The 6,200-nt window shown below is 44.0% G+C and overlaps 1 protein-coding gene across 1 annotated transcript in view; it reads right to left on the minus strand.

The window, feature by feature from the left end:
• The window catches only part of LOC138259079 (maternal DNA replication licensing factor mcm6-like), a 482,778-nt gene that overhangs the window by 39,731 nt on the left and 436,847 nt on the right, over nt 1-6,200 (minus strand). The gene's annotated exons all lie outside the window — the stretch shown is intronic.

A 6,200-nucleotide genomic window follows, 5' to 3' on the forward strand; every position in this document is an offset into this window, starting at 1 on the left:
ACAGAAGAGGTTATTTGGTGGGGAAACCCTGCAGCTGCAGAGAACAGGCCAGAAAGGGCTGAATAAATCAAACTTGGCTTCAAAGAGTTCAGGACAGTAAAGAATGTCAGCCAGACCTAACCCTTTTCCTGTACCCCACCTGTCAGATGGCCGGCCCAGGATTGGAATTTGCAGAAGGTCTGGAGGGGGAGTGGTAATAGAAAGGAGCCACACCTGTAGGTTGGTTTAGCCAGGGCTTACTGTCTTGGAGAGGAATTACCCTATTTTGAATTTTAAAGTGCAGTGCTTTGTGGGACAAGAATATGGAACACTTTGGAGGAAGGTGTCATGCCTTTGGGCGGCACCCTATATCTCATTGTACAGAGGTGCTACCCTGCTTGACACCACAGATCATTGATGTTAGAACTGGGGTCTTTGGTTGGCAGTCAGGTTACCCTCTGTCCAAGCAAGGACCCCCCCCTACTCTAGTCAGGGCAAGGAAGAATCACCCTCAGCTAACCCCCGCTCACCCCCTTGGTAGCTTGGCATGAGCAGGCAGGCTTAACTTCAGAGTGCTAGGTGTAAAGTATTTGTAGCAACACGCACAGTAACTCAATGAACACTACAAAATGACAACAGGTTTAGAAAAATAGAAAATATTTATCTAAACAAAACAAGACCAAAAGGACAAAAATCCAACATACACAAGTCATTATTTATTAAAAAGCTAGCTAAGAGATTCTTAAATCCTTGAGAAAACAGGTAAAACACTGTTAGCATTGAAAAGTACCTGGGTAGCGTCAAAATAACACGTACGGGCGAGTGTGTATTGAAAAAGGTAAGCGGTGAGACAAGTTCTCACCCGCAAGAAAGACCGTGCATCATTTCTCCTTCTCTGGCTGGTGTGTGTAATTTTTCCGCCCCACAGGGGAGCGATGCATCGATCCGGGCAGCACTCCGGTCTGGGCAGGCATTACATCATTTTTCACTGCCCAGCAAGGTTTGCTTCGAAAATCCTGCTGCACACTATCAGCAAAAGCGCCCAAGGTGGGTTGCGACGTTAACAGCCTCCATCAGGTGATGTGAGCATTACTCTTCCAGCTCCTTGCGTTGATTTTCCAGGTGTGATACCGGTGGAGCATCAATTTCTGCTGCGGAGCCGCCGGCGTGCAATTTTTCAGCTGCGTCTCGGAAGGTGCGGCAAATTTTTCCCCACACTGCAGTCTGTGCATGGATTTTCAGTCTTGGTCTGCCAGCTTCACCTTCCAAGGCCCCCGGACCTGGATAGGGTACCACTTAGCAGGGCAGGAGTCTCAGCAGAGAGTCCAGGTGCTGGCAGGAGAAGTCTTTGATGGCCCTGAGACTTCAACAACAGGAGGAGGCAAGCTCAGGACAAGCCCTTGGAGATTTCTTCACAAGCATGAAGTCCAGTCTTTCTCCTCTTGCACAGGCAGAACTATATTCTTATACTCATTTTAAACTTTGAAGTAGGCTTACTTCAAAGGAAAGTCTCTCTGGTTTGTGAAATCCTTCCTTGCCCAGGCCAGGCCCCAGACACACACCAGGGTGTTGGAAACTGCATTGTGTGAGGGCAGGCAGAGCCCTTTCAGGTGTACGTGACCTCTCCTCCCCTCCCTCAAGCACAGATGGCTCATTAGGAAATGCAGACTAAATCCCAGCTCCCTTTGTGTCACTGTCTGACAGTTGGGCTGTCTGCACCTCTCTCTAAAGTGACCCAGACAGGGAATCCACAAACAGGCAGAGCCACAGAAATGGTTTAAGGAAGAAAATGCCCACTTTCAAAAAGTGGCATTTTCACACACAATCTTAAAACCAACTTTACTAAAAGATGTATTTTGAAATTGTGAGCTGACACCACAAACTCCACATGTCCATCTGCTCCCAAAGGGAATCTATACTTTAATCATATTTAAAGGTAGCCCCCAATGTTAAACTTTGAGCGAGATAGGCCTTGCACAGTGAAAACCGAATTTGGCAGTATTTCACTGTCAGGACATATAAATCACATTAGCATATGTCCTACCTTAACCATACACTGCACCCGGCCCATGGGGTTACCTAGGGCCTACCTTAGGGGTGTCCTACATGTAAGAAAAGAGAAGGTTTAGGCCTGGCAAGTGGGTACACTTGCCAAGTCAAATTCACAGTTAAGATCTGCACACAGACACTGCAGTGGCAAGTCTGAGCCATGTTTACAGGGCTACTTATGTGGGTGGCACGGCCAGTGCTGCAGGCCCACTAGTAGCATTTGATTTACAGGCCCTGGGCACCTCATGTACACTGTACTAAGGACTTACCGGTAAATCAAATATGACAATCATGGAAAGCCAACTACACACACATTTTATAGAGGAACACTTGTACTTTGGCACTGGATAGCAGTGGTAAAGTGCCCAGAGTAACAAAAACAACAAAAACAGAGTCCAGCACACATCAACAACCTGGGAAAAAGTTAGGGGAAACCACACCAAGGATGAAAAGTCTAACAATTGAACAAATATGTGAGAGATGCATAGCAACTCAGATTTGCTGCCTGAAAATACAAGAAGGGCTGCCCCGCTGAAACCCTGGCCTGCACCCAAAAGGATTGTACTTTGAAGGACTGCTCCTGCTGCACCTTCGGAAGAAGAGCCCTGAGGACTTTGCCTTGCTTTCCAAATGATTAAGGAGTGGACTCCCAATAAAGTCACAGGTTGACAGAGCTTGCCCACACCATCTCCCTCAAGAGGTCCTCTGCCTTAAGTGAGTCTAGTGAACTTTTAAGGATTTGGCCGGTGCATTGTGGGAATTTTAGTTCTAAACTTCCAAGGACCATCTCACAGATTCTAGACCCTTTGGATTTGTATTTGGACACTTTGGACCCTCCCGGGGAACTTAAGGAGGAAATTCCTGAAGTATGGAGACATTTGCAGAAACTTTTGCGAAAAGCTCCATAAGTGGACTGACCCATCGTCAAGAGTCAAGCCAACTACCTTCAACCGCAACCCGGCCTGGATTTCAGGATAATCCTGCTGAAAGCTGAGGAGCTCTAAACTTCCAAGATTGGACAGGGGCCTTGCAGAGTAGCAAATCCAACAAGGTTGCATCAAACTCTGCCTGCTGGAGGGGACCCAACAACGTTGAGAGAAAATCCTCCAGAAAGGTTTCCAAGTCCAAAGGTAAAATTTGACCAGGGCCTCCTGCTTAGAGTAAATGAAATTTGAAAGAACCACGGCACATCCAATCAGTCCAAATGTATATCCTTTAATCTTCTTGGGTTATTCATTGGCTAAAAACCATTATAGTGTTCCATGTATAAACAGCCGACACGTGTTTCGTCGTAACGACGACTTTCTCAAGGCTTAGTAATAGAGTATGTATTGTTAGAGCAGTGTTAGGACACATCCAGACTGTCAATTGGAAGTAAAAGTTCCTCTCCAAATGTGAGGATGATCCAATTTGAAATCAAGGGTACATCTTGGAACCATATCCAGGTCGTACCAGGACCATGATAAGTCCAATAGTAGTATGTCAGAGCTTGTCCCGCGATTCAAATAACAGGCGCCTCCTGCTTAGAGTATCCGACCGGGGGAAATCATGGCGGTTGGCTTCAAACTGAGTTTTTGTCCTGGTTAAGTGGAACCAGATGTCGGAAGTTGACACAGTAGGTTTTTAAGCGCATAAGAATTTTTCATCTTTAAAAAAATTCATATCACCGGTTCCCTAACTTGTATTTTTGTCATTTTGGTGTCATTTTAAAGATAAAAATATGTCCTATTATAAATTGGTGTGTGATTTTTAATGTGTGTTGTATCTTACTTATTCAATGTATTGGTGTTTTTAAACGCTTTCTATACCCATCTCCTGAGTTAAGCCTACCTGCTCACAGCCAGCTACCGAAGGGTGAGGCAGGGGCTAATGTACTGAGACCTTGACTGAACCTTATATTGCGTTGGTGGCCTTATATTGCTAGTGGTAGGTGCATACTTAGCCCTACTGATAATACACATTCCAACAGAAGCCTTCAAACCCAGTATAAATCGGTGTCTAATTTCCTTTACACAGATAAGTTGTAACCTCTATGTTCACACATACTAAGATAATGATGTAGCTACTTAACTGCAATAACTGTTGAGACGGGCCACTCACCTGAAAAGCAGGATGTCTGCAGGGGCGATGGTATGCCCCCCCAACCTCCTGGACCACCTCTAGGCACTTCCTGGTGGACACAGAAACCCCGGCAGGTGTCCCGAAAGGGGGAGTGGAAGAGAAAGAGACAAAACACTGCCACGTCTTGCCAGTCCAGCCAGGCACCCTGTATCTTCGGGGGGGGCAGGTCGTGGTTGACAGAGTGATAGTAGAGTTAGTGCACTCAACTTCCATGAAACTGAATCTCTCTTTCTGATATGGGCACGGGAGCGGTAGAAAAACACTGGGATGCTCCAGCACTTTCCTTGGATAATAACTGTTGGCACAATTACTAACACTGCATTACCAAAAGCCCAAACTGAGTACCATAACAATAAGTACTGCAACACTAGGGCTGGCTTCACAGAGATTCACTGTTGCACACTACAATTAGAACTGTGGTTGAACTTACCATGCACAAGAAAGACCAACAAGGGCATTAATTATATTGCGTATAACTTTCCTGCATGCATATGGTTAAACTAAAAGGAACAAAAACAATCCAAGAAATACAAATGTCCACTCTGGGTTTAACAGTTAGAGTGGCACAGTTTTGTCTGGTTTCACTGTGTGTGTGAAAAACCCTTCAAAAGCAAATTCCTCAAACCTGAAACACAGGCATGAATGACAATTTAAATCCAAGAGTTATGCTATTAGAGAAAGAAAAGTCATGTGAATGCTCTTTTAAAATTGTACTGTCACTTTTTGTAGTACTTGAGCTCGAACAGATTTCCTGAAGCACATTTAGGCAAGTAACTACAATAATAATGTAGAATACTCAGAAATGCATTTGTCTCTTCAAGATAAGCACTCTGCCAAAATACGAGGTCTGAAATATACCAGCTGTTCTAGGAAAGCACAGTGCTCAAAGAACAAACTCCCTGGAGAATACTGGTCACTTAGCTGCAGTCTTTTCCAGAGTGGTGGAGGAATGCCTGGTGTCAGCTTTTACAGGAACAAATAAAAGAATTGCCTCAAAAGTCCTGAATAGGAGGATAACAGCAGGGGCTGGACTGCCAAATCAGATGCTGAGATCAGAAAGCAAAACAAAGCCAAGCAGGGAGGCATGCTTCACTCTGCTATTTATAGCCAATCAGAAAGGCAGTTGAGTTCCCACATGTGGACAAGTCACCACACCCAATGAGAAGCAGATGTTTACACCACACCCAATTAGAAGCACATGTCTACACCTACTCACATTAGCAAACAAGCATTGATAAAACCAATTGTGTAACACAGCACATTATGTTTACTTAGAAACATGAAGGTTTAACCAAGAAGAGAGATCTGATTTAACCCTAATCCCTGGGGATGCTGACAGAATGCAGGAGGCACTTTGGGGATTCCTGACACTAACTTACTACTGTTGAGTTGGGTCGATTTAATACCTACAGCCAAAGCCATCAGCCCAAGTGAAAAGCAGGTCATGGAACATCATTGCAGCTGCAGTTTGAAAAATAAAATCTGGCTTTTCATTGATATGACCTGTTTTTCTAAAATTAGCAGTGATCAGCAGAAAGGGGAGATATATGGCAAGATGTTTATTTTTAACTCATAGTTCCCGATACAAAAGAAATAATCTTTCAACATGTTTCCAGTCATTCTGAGCTGCAGTCCTTTTTATCCAATATACATTAGACTGATACCAAGGATATAAGTGGCTTGTGGGAAGGGAGTTGTTGTAATCATGTATTATAAGGAATAACATACCCCCTGCTGCATGTTAAATGGATATTTTAAGTCCCCAAGAGTCATGTGACCCTACAGGAGAACAAGGCCAAAGGTTCATGGTCTCAAATTAACTCAATATGGTCATGGAACTTCAGTGATGTGCAATATCTTTATAAATGGTATAAAGTACCACTGATATACCTTATATATTATATATTTATCTGTACATGAAAACAAACAAGTTACATTAAGTAAAATCAGTTTTCACACTGAACTACAAGTCAGCAGTTTCAGTTCAGCAATCACGCATCCTCAAAGAACATGGAGATTGACTGGGGCATTGTATACTTGAATGCTTCAAT

This window comes from Pleurodeles waltl, chromosome 2_1 (assembly GCF_031143425.1).
Source record: "Pleurodeles waltl isolate 20211129_DDA chromosome 2_1, aPleWal1.hap1.20221129, whole genome shotgun sequence".
Taxonomy (NCBI): Eukaryota; Metazoa; Chordata; class Amphibia; order Caudata; family Salamandridae; genus Pleurodeles; species Pleurodeles waltl.